Source organism: Lygodium microphyllum, chromosome 14 (assembly GCF_053477565.2).
Source record: "Lygodium microphyllum isolate KBCC chromosome 14, Lygodium_microphyllum_v1.1.10, whole genome shotgun sequence".
NCBI classification, from domain to species: Eukaryota; Viridiplantae; Streptophyta; class Polypodiopsida; order Schizaeales; family Lygodiaceae; genus Lygodium; species Lygodium microphyllum.
This window is the reverse complement of record NC_141148.1, coordinates 115,369,802-115,382,529: the sequence shown is the minus strand read 5'-3', so window position 1 is coordinate 115,382,529 and position 12,728 is coordinate 115,369,802. Positions and strand designations below refer to the sequence as shown.

At 42.5% G+C, this 12,728-nt stretch overlaps 1 protein-coding gene across 4 annotated transcripts in view; it reads right to left on the bottom strand.

Moving 5' to 3' along the window:
* LOC148026013 (YbaK/aminoacyl-tRNA synthetase-associated domain-containing protein) overlaps nucleotides 1–12,728 on the bottom strand; it is a 69,576-nt gene that overhangs the window by 37,895 nt on the left and 18,953 nt on the right. Inside the window, exon 2 of one of the 4 annotated variants that reach the window (XM_087693250.1) lies at nucleotides 10,937–10,983. The exons of 2 other annotated variants lie outside the window; for them this stretch is intronic. The gene's annotated coding sequence lies outside the window, so the exon portion shown is untranslated. Of the gene's footprint in view, nucleotides 1–10,929; nucleotides 10,984–12,728 lie in introns of those variants that run through there. One more of the 4 variants, XM_087693249.1, reaches the window with a different exon arrangement.

The window sequence follows — 12,728 nt, the reverse complement described above, 5'->3', positions numbered from 1 at the left end:
TACTTTGCGCCGTTGAAGCTCCAATAAGAAAAAGGCCCAAGCATCTCTAGTCCTCATAGTCCATCACCCATTTCAATGGTCCAAAGCCTTCCTTAAAGAGGCAATGGTAGTGGCCTCGAATATCATAGTATACAGTGCATCTACAAATGTAGTGTTCCTCCATCTCTGGCTCCCATCCACAAAGCTCACACATCCTCTCATTTGTTACAACATGGCTCCATCGACTTGTCTCAATCATCAACTGATGTGACAAGGTGAGGATCTGTCCAATAGCAACTCGAAGCCCGTGAGAAAGTTGAGTATTCATATATCTCGGCCTCAGTATGAAACCATCATGGGAAAACTGCAAGAAGTGACATTGGTATTGTGCCATCTCTTCGTGCCTAATGGGAAAGGGGGCTTGGACCAAGACCTCTCAGTCTCCACTTTAGTGGTGTCTAATATGATCACTCTATTCAACTCTGAATGACTAAGCCTCAAAGTGGGACAATCAAGGCTGTAATCAAGCAGTGGCAATCTATCTATATTCATGCCATGCAAGTTCAGCCACGTGCTCATATGTGCATACCAACAGTCTATCTCCCTTTGCTGCAAGCTGCCTTGAAGACTCTAGAGCTAGCCTAGGGTATTGGTCTTTAGGGAGTTGCCATATCCTCTGGAGGAAGTTGATTGCCTGGAATAGTGCCTCCACTACCATGGATGTTGCACCAACTCTGCTCGGATGATCTCTTGTGGTACTGAGGTTTTCGCCCTTATCATACGTGCTATCATCATGGGTGCCTCCACTACCATGGGTGCTGCACCCAACCTTGCTCGGATAATCTCTTGTGGTACTGAGGCTTTCGCCCTTATCATACGTGCTATCATCATGACTAGCGGTCTCTCCATATGTTCCCAACCATCATAATGTTGTGCTTCAAGTCCGTTACAGTCCATGAGAGGCACTTGTCTAGTATGATAAAGGCTTGGGCCCCAAATGACTGCTCCATAGAGTAGTGTGGGCACAACTAAAGTGTCAAAGAGCCATAATTCGGTACGAGGCTCCTGAAACTATATGTGTGCATATTATCACTCTAGAGTGCCCAAACCTACATATGCCCGTGCAAGCCTAGCCTCTAAAGTCTCCTTTCATGAAAACTATGGCCCTTTGAAAGTGACCCCAAGGTATACATATTGTCTAATCATTTCCACAGACCGACCGTCATACATAAAGTGATGCTCTGAGCCTGTCACCCAAGCTGCCGAGGAGTTAAAGACCATAATTTTAGTCTTTCCAATATTAACCTTGAGGCCTTCCTGTCAAAAGATGACGTACCAGCGAGACAGTAGGGTTTGCAGGGAGGAACACGGAATGAACTCGGCAAACATAGAGAAGAGAAGAGAAGAGAGACGAAACTCTGATGAATGGAATGATGAAGATCTGAATCATGTAGTGAATGTGATACAAGGGAAGAACGGTGCCGTAGCACAAGGAAGATGATGAAGATAGCCACGAACCACGAACCGCAATGTCCTCCTGAAGGGGTGTGAGGGTAGTGGAGAGGATGGAGAGAAGAGGTGACAGACTGAATGAATCAATAGTGAGGAATGAATGAGAAAGTGGCCTATAAATAGGCACAGTCAGTTTAGGATGGCACCCTTTTTTGGGGCTGCAAACCCTAAACGCAAAACACAGAAACACAAAAACGCAAACTGCAGGTGAAGGGTGAAGGGTTTCTCAACACCCCCTCTTAGGCCCAAAAAGGAGAGCAAGAGAAAAGTGAGGTGGAGATGCAAGGCTACATGCTGAAGAATGCTCATGCAACAGGTGCCACGTGGACAATGTCCCTCAAGCGCCCTAGTACAAAGATGATGAAAACATGCAATGCATAGGAGGAATGTTGGACTTTGTGTGGTGCCGAGAACCATAAGGATATGTCCGTACTCGATCTCGGGAGGTGGCTCCATGCTGACCAAGTGACCAAGGCAAGAAGAAGAGGAGCAAGAAGATGTAGAGGATCCCTAAGATCCAAGATTTCCACCAGAAAGGGAATCTGCAGTAAAGACTAGTAGAAAAACACAGGTGAGGACAGAGAATGACTAAAAACGTAGGCAGCAGGTGAGAGTAAGACTAAAAACGCAAGCAAGACAGCCTGCAAGAGAGAGAAAGACTAAATACGTAGGCAGTAGGTGAGAGAAATACTAAAAACGCAAGTAGGACAGCCTACAGGAGAGAGAAAGACTAAAACGCAAGAAAAAAAACAGCAACAGCAGTCATATGCTGAAATCAGCTCCGAACAATGTGTGATAGGCTTAAAACAGGCGCCAGACTGTTGTAGACAGCAATGGCCAGCTTGGACTGCGATGTCCTCCGCGTTCGGGGTGTGGGCAGCAAGCTGAAATACCTGAAATATGCAAAAACGAGATTTTGATGCAGCAGAAGAAGAAGAGAAGCGGATGCCGAACCCGCCACCGGTCTTTGCCTTCACTGGAGTGGAGGATCTTTGCCACTATTTGAGCAGATCCAACTCTGATACCATGTCAGAAGATGACGTACCAACGAGACAGTAGGGTTTGGGGGAGGAACACAGAGTGAAATCGGTAAACATGGAGAAGAGAAGAGAAAAGAGACGAAATTCTGATGAATGGAATGATAAAGATCTGAATCATGGAGTGAATGTGATACAAGGAAATAAGGGTGCCATAGCACAAGGAAGATGATGAAGGCAGCCACGAACCACGAACCGCAATGTCCTCCTAAAGGGGTGTGAGGGTAGTGGAGAGGCTAGAGAGAAGAGGCGACAGACTGAATGAATCAGCCGTGAGGAATGAATGAGAGAGTGGCCTATAAATAGGCACAGTCAGTCTAGGATGGCACTCCTTTTTGGGGCTGCAAACCCTAAACGCAAAACGCAGAAACACAAAAACGCAAACTGCAGGTGAAGGGTGAAGGGTTTCTCAACACTTCCTCTTCACAAAACACATGCAATGCATCCAGATGTCGCTATAGCCCCTCAAGTGAATTTGAGATGAGCACAATATCATCTATCATCTACATATAACAAAATTGGTATCAATATCCCAGCCAAGTTGACTCCCATACCACCCCATCTTTGTATGTAATCTGAAATCTCATCAATGTACAATCCAAACAGCAAAGGAGAGAGCGGACAGCCTTGCTTTACACCACTGTGCTAGACACTGAGTTTGTTGTGCCTCCAAGAACTCGTACTCTACCTATCACTGTCTCATACAATGTATAAGTACACCACTGCACATCCTCTGGGACCCCAACGGTTCGCAACCTTTGCATGAGTCTTGCTCATGATACCGTATCAAAAGCTTTGCTGAAATCCACGAAACAACAGTAGATTTTTTGCCTTCGTGATCATCCCTCCTCAATCAAGGCCCTCAGCGTGAATACATGGTCTAATGTACTGTATCCTTGGCAGAAGCCAACTTGTCTTGCAGCCTGTATTCCCTTTGTTTCAGCCCACCAACTCAACTCATGCTCCACTGATGGAAGGAAGAATACTCCACTCACTGAAGAAGAATGTTGATACAATGAGGATGGACTGATCAGTAGTTTCACTGCACATAGCCCACAGCGTCAATGAGGGCATCACATCAGGCTGATGACGATGACATCACCAACCACAAACTGTCAGAGTGTGCACCTGCAAATGAAGGACTAAAGACTGAAGAGTGTGTGTGTCTGCCAAGTGGGAGGGTTGTTGGCTATAAATAGCCATAAATGCCCAAAATTGGCCAACCTGCACTAGTAGGTACCAAAAAAGTTGGCGAACCAGCATTTAATGCTGGTCACTCTAAAGAAAATGCCAAAAAAAAGAGGGAAGGCCATGGAAAAATCCTAGATGACAAGGACAATGTCTGGCAAGTAGAGACAGACTATGGAAAGTAGAAACTGGCCTAGCTATGCACACAGGAAGCCAACAAATGAAGAAAATGCACCTAAAACTGCCAAAGCTTCTATATCTCCATTAGACTCTGACAAGAGCTCACAACAAGGAGATGACAAGAGCTCACAACAAGGAGATGACAGATTGACATTGCTAACATAGGTAATCTAACAACCCGTCTCAAATCCTCGGAGTGTCTGAAGACCCAATAACCTCATGTGATGAAGCATAGAAGCCTTGGATAAAGGCTTCGTGAAGAGATCCGTTGCATTGTCTGTCATGGAATAGTAGGCCACTGCTAACTTCGAATCTACAATCCGCTCTCAAACATAGTGATATTGAACCTCAATGTGCTTTGTGCGAGCATGAAACACAAGGTTCTTCGCCAATGCTAGAGCACTCTAGTTATCCACACACAGTTCCGTAGGTCCCAGGCAAGGGAAAGCCAATCTCCGCCAACATGCGGTGAAGCTAAACCGCCTCCATAGCTGTAGAACACAATGCATGATACTCTGTCTTTGTAGAAGCAAGGGCCACATTATGCTCATTCTTACTACTCCACAAGATAGCTCCCAATTCAAGGGACAAGGCATAGATGTTTTGAACCATTTCGAATCTGTTCGAACCATAAAACACACAACAAAATAATGAAAGACACAAGATCGATGAAAGAGGCAATGTGCAAGATGTAATTGGGAATAGGAATCCACTATGACAAGAGTACAATGGTTGATCACCAACTCACACACTCCACAAGCTCTCTCTCTCCATACCAAGAACCTGCAAGTACATCAGTGATGGATTATAGACTGTGGCCACACTCCCTCCTTTTATAGATAAAAATAAAGGAGTTATCCTACCACAAAATAGGCTGGCCAAATACCAAATAAAGAATAAACAGAGTATCATAAATTAGGCCATGGGTGCCCGTGAACCTGTGATATAACATGTCATGAGGACATGTATTTTTGAAACCTCACTAAACATGTGGATTAATTTTGAATCACATGGTTGAGTAAATGTTGCACATGTGAGGTGTAACTGGGGTTAGAGTAAATTTATGAGCCCCGGACCCGAGGAAATCATGTGATGTCAAAGGCAAAAGTTGCTATAAGTTATACCACACAGGTACTTGGTAGTATCTAGTGCCAGTTGTTGGCCTAGGTCATTCATTTGGCCATAAGTGTTAGTTGGTGACACTAGAGAAGTGGCGTTCAATGGTACCTAACGCCAATCTAATGGTAAAAGATGGTATAGATGCACTCCAAAATGGAAGCTGCCTAGGCAATTTAATTATTGGCCAGTCTGATTATTTTTCAAGGCACCGAAATAATTATTAGATTAATTTTCAGTATTTAAAGACTGAATATTAATATTTAATTATGGATAATACTGAAAAAAACCATTTGGGAAGGCTGCCACTTGTCAAAAATGCCCATGTAAGGCTGAAAAACGTCTTCAGAGGTTGGAGAGAGGCATTTTTAGTATATTCAGCTTGCAAGAGAGAGGGAGAAAATACTGCCGGTCTAATTTGCAACCATTGGAGGACCTTTTGAGGCAGCCAAGGGCAAGAGAAGACCAATCAAAAGCAAGTGACAGCATCTATAGGCTGTTGAGACAGGGCAACAGCAACAAATGATTGATTTTTTTTAGTTCTTTGCATCTACAAGCTGTTGAGACAAGGCAGCAGCAATAAATGACAAATTTTCTTCAGTTCTTCCCAAAGAAAGTTTGAATTTTCTTTCTCCTCAGCATTCTCTCTCATCTCCCAACCTTTCTACAGCCTTGCTCCAAAGATTGCAGAATTGAGATCACTAAAGGCTGAGAAATTTCAGATTTCTCTATTATAAACCCTAATTTGCAGTAAAAATTAGAATTTAGCAGCAGTCTTGAGAAGCGTGCCAAAAATTGGAACTCCAAGACTTGGATTCAACTGGGCTAAAGCTGTTTTTAGCCTATTCAAGTGGAGGGACTTGCAAATAATTGAATTTGGGGCATTTTCCATCTCCATCAAAGCGGGTGAAAGCCAATTGATTGCCCGTATCAAGGGGCAAATCAGATTAAATACTTGCTGGTCATTTTAAACAGCAAGGGGAGTTGGAATACCGAAAGGGATTGGGAGAATCCCATTGTACATCAACTTCTTCTTCAATTAAGTTAAACAAATACCGAAAAGGGCGCCAATTTTAGGGGTCAACAAGGTGTCCAATGTCCAAGATTATATGGTAAAGTGTACTTTTCAGTATTGTGAATTTGTTAATTGCTGTAAATAGTGCTTAATCAAGTTATTTACCACCCTGTCCGAGGAGAAAGGCTAGTAATATGGTTCCATTGCCAGGACACCACTCAATCCCTTGATTTGGTGGGCTCAAGGCACCTAATTGCAAACCAAAGCTTTGTGCTAGTGCTGATTTTTACTCTCAGCTGAGAAATTACAGCAATATGTCTTCATACAGTGAAATGGACTCGAGCAATGATGATGCCTCTCAGTATGAACGTTCACATGGAAATAAAGGAAATGCAATGCTTGACCTTGGACAAGGCTCAGACCATGGACAGCAAGGTGAAAATGTTGTTATTGGGCAAGATGCACGGCCTTTAGGGCATAAGGAGGCTGATAACTAGCAAAGTGAAGAGGAATTTTATGACTAGTTCAAGAATCGGATGAGGACAAGAGCAAATCTCTTTGCTCGATTGGTAAAGGATCCTTAATTTAGCCGAATTTTAAATGCTCCAAAGAAGGACAGCAAAGACAACAAGAAGAAAATGCCTTCTACACCTTCGGAATAGCAAGATACACCGAAGATAATGCCAAACCCTTCATTTGAAGCTCCCAAAGTTGCTAATGAAATAAAATAGTTGGTACCTACGGGGCAAGAAATGCAAATGCAAGGCTATCACAAAAGTGCCAATCCAATGGATTTTGGACAACTAAGCATGCATGCTATGATGGGGCAACTAGGATCTTTTGGTGAAAGCACGATTTTCAATGCTATGGTTGGACAAGGACCGCATATGAGAATGTATGGCACAAATCCCTATGGTATGCAACAACCGATGCATGGTGTGCAAGGCCCAATGTATTCGGGTATGGCTAGAAATATAAAAAACCCTATGTATGGCAGCATTGACTTAATGTGTGGGGCACAAAGTAGCATGTTTGGTACTGCATCTGCACCCCCGAATGCTTATGGGCTCAAGGAATAAATGTTGGTCATGCAAATGCTCTGTTTGGCATTGGTTTTGATGTAAATTCAGCAAATGTACCCTTTTTGCAACACTCAGTGTATGATAACTTAACACCCAAAGGGGCAGCAAAAGACTATGATGAGGATATCTTTTGAGGTCCTATGTTTCAAACCACGAGACACAGTGGGAGGAGTATTTGCCCTTTGGTTGAGTTTGCTTACGAAAACACAGTGCATAGTTCTACGGGCAAAGCTCCATTTCAAATAGTTAAGGGTGGCAAAAAGGTACCACCTATTCTGCAAACTAAGGGTAAGATCTTTAAGGTTGATCGTTATGTGGAAAACTTCGATGTAGCATATGCAAAGATAAAATATGCACTTCAAAGATCGCAAGAAAAGCAAAAGAGGGCAGCTAATCGCCGTAGACGTGCTTTGCAGTTTGCAGAGGGTGATTATGAATTGCTGTGTTTTGAAAAGGCAAGGCTGAAAAAGATAAAAGAAATAGAAAGATTGTATCTGAAGTTGAGTATGAGATACTATGGGCCCTTCCAAGTGTTGTGTGGCATATCGGCTGAAATTACCTCCACATTGGCGGATACACAATGCCTTTCATGTTAGTTTGTTGAGGCCTTTTCATGGTGATGTGCCAAAGGATATGTCTGCTGAAATTCAGCCTGAGGTTGAGGAGCTGGATGAGATTTTGGTACCTCAACAGATTTTGGCACATAAGGAAAGAAATGTCAAAGGTAAAGTTTCCAGGAGATACTTGGTGAAATTTCAAAATTATCCACCAATGGATGCCAAATGGATGGAAGAGGATGACTTGGGAGACCATCCTCAGTTGTTACAACTTTACCTAGATGCCTTTCAGTTAGAGGCGACTTTAGTTTGAGCTCCATCAGGTTCAACAGAGCAAGGGTCTGGAGTGTTTCCTGATGCTCAAGGGGGAGGTAGCACTTCCATTCCTCCAATTATGGACAGCTCTTCTATGTAGTGGATCTCGGATGTATTCAATATGCATCCGAGGTACTACATTGACAGTATGCTTACCATGAGGTCACTACTTAGTTTACTAGTCACTGTGAGATGTATGCAGATAAGTATGAGTTTCACCCAGGCACTGGAACTATACTTTTGCATCAACTTATGATCAATTTGGCATGAATTTTGGCTCAATTTTGAGACAAAAATTTTGATAACTTTCAGCTAAATTTTTTATCAACTTGAGAACCATTTATGGTCACTTTTTGGATCAGTTTTTGCATTGATTGCTGGTCAGCTTTTGCAATGAGTTTGTGATCTGTTTGGGGTCACATTTGCAGCAGTTTGTGATCAATTCTCAGATCAGCAAGTGATCGGTTTATGGTCAAATTATGCTTATGGTATATTATGATTGGTTAGTAATTTTCAACATGTGTTGGGCATATGGAATGGTTGAGCAACAGTGCACAATGTTGTGTTAACTATGATGCCTTGTGGAAATTCCAATCCACAATTTTGCTTTTGATGCATTTGGCAGTGCAATCGTGGACGATTGCAAGGATTTTAAGGGGGAGGGTTGTCATGAGGACATGTATTTTTGAAACCTCACTTAACATGTGGATTAATTTTGAATCACATGGTTAAGTAAATGTTGCACATGTGAGGTGTAACTGGGATTAGAGTAAATTTACAAGCCACGGACCCGAGAAAATCACATGATGTCAAAGGCAAAAGTTGCGATAAGTTATGCCACACAAGTACTTGGTGGTATCTAGTGCCAACTGTTGGCCTAGGTCATTCATTTGGCCATAAGTGTCAGTTGGTGACACTAGAGAAGTGGTATTCAATGGTACCTAACGCCAATCTAATGATCAAAGATGGTACAGAGGCACTCCAAAATGGAAGTTGCCTAGGCAATTTAATTATTGGTCAGTCTGATTATTTTTCAGGGCACCGAAATAATTATTAGATTAATTTTCAGTATTTAAAGACTGAAAATTAATATTTAATTATGGATAATGCTGAAAAAACCATTTGGAAAGGCTACCACTTGTCAAAAATACCCATGCAAGGCTGAAAAACGACTTTAGAGGCTGGAGAGAGGCATTTGTAGTATATTCAGCTTGCAAGAGAGAGAGAGAAAATATTGCCGGTCTGATTTGCAGCCATTGGAGGACCTTTTGAGGCACCAAGGGCAAGAGAAGACCAATCAAAAGCAAGTGACAGCATCTATAGGCTGTTGAGACAAAGCAACAGCAACAAATGACTGATTTTTTTTAGTTCTTTGCATCTACAAGCTGTTGAGACAAGGCAGCAGCAATAAATGACAAATTTTCTTCAGTTCTTCCCGAAGAAAGTTTGAATTTTCTTTCTCCTCAACATTCTCTCTTATCTCCCAACCTTTCTACAGCCTTGCTCCAAAGATTGCAGCATTGAGATCACCAAAGGCTGAGAAATTCCAGATTTCTCTGTTATAAACCCTAATTTGCAGCAAAAATTAGGATTTAGCAGCAACCTCGAGAAGCGTGTCAAAAATTGAAAGCTCCAAGACTTGGATTCAACTGGGCCGAAGCTGTTTTTAGCCTATTCAAGTAGAGGGTCTTGCAAATAATTGAATTTGGGGCATTTTCCATCTCCATCAAAACCCTAATTTGCAGTAAAAATTAGGGTTTAGCAACAGTCTCGGGAAGCATGTCAGAAATTAAAAGCTCCAAGACTTGGATTCAACAAGATTGAAGTTGTTTTTAGCCTATTCAAGTGAAGGGACTTGCAAATAATTGAATTTGGGGCATTTTCCATCTCCATTAAAGCGGGTGAAGGCCAATTGATTGCCCGTATCAAGGGACAAATCAGACTAAAGACTTACTGGTTATTTTAAATAGCAAGGGAAGTTGGAATACCGAAAGGGATTGGGAGAATCCCATTGTACATCAACTTCTTCTTCGATTAAGTTAAATAAATACTGAAAGGGACACCAATTTTGGGAGCCAACAGGGTGTCCAATGTCCAAGATTATATGGTAAAGTATACTTTTCAGTTTTGTGAATTTATTAATTGCTGTAAATAGTGCTTAATCAAGTTATTTACCACCCTATCCGAGGAGAAAGGCTGGTTACACGACCACTTCTAACACCCTCTCTCAGAGCACAGGTGAACAAGCAATGAACAAAAATATCCAAGATGCACCATGGATACTCCAACAGTATGCACTCCGCTAGATACACCTCGATAAGAAAGCACCTTGAAGAAAAAGTCAAAATGCCATAAGCCCTCTTTGAAAGTAAAGTAGTCGAGCTAGCCATCTTGTACCTCCTATAGCCACACAAGCTCCATAGATAGCTCGCCATGACAACAAGATTCCTCCACTAGAGCATCAACATGCCCTCTCCCGAGCCTCACACTTGCCCCTTCTAGCTAGAAGCATGTGAGGGCATGCAATATCACTAGAGCCAAGAAGAATTGTCCACTTGAGTGGTGGTAGGCCCCAATTGAGCCAAGACGATGCAAACATGTATGCAGTCTCGTACGCCGCCAAGCATGACCATGATATCCACCACACAAAGTAGTAGCATGTCTTTCGTACCTTCCTTCTCTTCAAATTTGACACTACGCCACATCATTCTGTCTCTTCTCCTTCATATGCATGACCGCAATTGTGCCACATCATGATTGAAGTAGAGATTCCTCCAAAGACTAGAGTAATCCAATATGCTCATTGAAAAGCATTGATTAGCATCACAACACTGAACCACAGCCATATGTTAGAAGAATGAATCTCGCAATCACAAGGGTACTGACACGATCATAATGAAGTGGAATGAGAATAGAATAGTATGGAATGAGAACAGAATAGTGCTTACACGTTACCTCGGTTGGGAGAGACTAGCAAAGGGAGTGTGAATGCCTGCACGAACCTTTGAAAACAACAAGCAGAGTATTATGAGTACAAATACAAGACAAATGCAAAAGATGAACAAGGCATGTGAACATCTACAACACGAGCACTAGAACAACCATCAAAATGGACTCCACATGTGAACAAAGGTTTGGAAAGACCATGTGGTTTCAAAAGCCTCAAAATAAAAAGAAATTAAGAAACAAAATGTATGATCAGAACGTCAACTGCAGCCAACGTGATCAGGGTGACACGTGTTCTGTTCCAGCATGATCAACGTTAGGGCAGATCGGCAGCAGAATCGTCAACATTGCAGCACAGGAAGGTCATGTCAACGCAAAGTTAGACATCAACAAGCGGGTGACATTACCCAACAGCCATCAAGCTGCAGCATGAATATACAGCACTGGCAACATCAACACACGTGGCAGGCCACAGTGATCGGGAAGTCACACAGGCTGAAATGTTGATTATAAGTCAACAAGTAATTCAAACGCAGGCAAACAAAGAAAAGGCTGGTCAAAGTAAGCAACAGGGAAATGGTTCACACATGTCAATAGGCAGTCCCCAGGTCTCGATGGTGAAATGCAAGATGATGACTCCAACCAAAATGAAGGCAAACCACAAGGTGATGCAACCTGAAGTCAACATCTAGCCAAGGAGACAGAGCAAAACATCAACCTAAGTATAGCTCCTTCAAAGAATCTAAAAATTCTCATACCATGTTAGAAGAGTAAAACACACATTGGAATAATGAAAGACACAAGATCAATGAAAGAAACAATGCGCAAAATATAACCAGGAATGGAAATTCACTATGACGAGTACAATGTTTGTGCACCAACTTACGCACTCCACAAGCTCCCTCTCTCCACACCAAGAACCTACAAGTACCTGAGTGATGGATAATAGACTCTGGCCACACTCCCTCCTTTTATAGACAAAAATAAAGGAGTTGTCCTACCACAAAATATGCTAGCCAATTACCAAATAAAGAATAAAGAGAGTGCCATAAATTAGGCTGCAATTGCCCGTGAACTTGCCCAATCAGAATCACTCCAACCAGAGAAAGTAACCCCCTCTCCATACATGATCCCGTAGAATCAAGTCCCCTAGAAATAACAAAGATGTGCAAGGCCGCTCTCCCATGCTCCTGAGTAGAAGTCTTCATGAAAGAAGACAACAAAGCCACAACAAAAGAAATATCCGACCAAGTGTGAATAAGCCAGCTGAGGGAGCCAACAAGATACCTGTAATGAGTGACATTTGTAAGGGGAGCTCCAATTGCCAAGAGCTTGGACTTTGGGTCCATCGAGCATGAAATAGGCCAACAATCGGCCATACTAAACTCCGAAAGAAGTTCGATAATGTACTTGGGCTAGGAACTAAAGATGCCATTTGCCATGTAATAGATCTCCAAGCCAGGAAAAAGTGTAGGATCCCAAGATCCATCATGTCAAACTCATGTCTCAAAATCTCCGGAGTCCGATCAACCTCCTAAGTATAGCTCCCTACGATGATACGATCATCCAAATACAATATGAGCAAAACACGCCTGTCACCCTCAACCTTGTAGTAGAGGTTGGGATCATGAGCCGATTGATGGAAGCCACTCTATAAAAAGAATCAATCAATCGTCTAGTACCAAGCTCTAAGAGCCTACTTCAGGCCATAGAGGGCCTTCCACAATTTGTAGATATGGTCCAACAATGGTGGATTGCAAGAGTCAAGATAGCCCAAATAGTAGACATCCGAGCCGTAGAT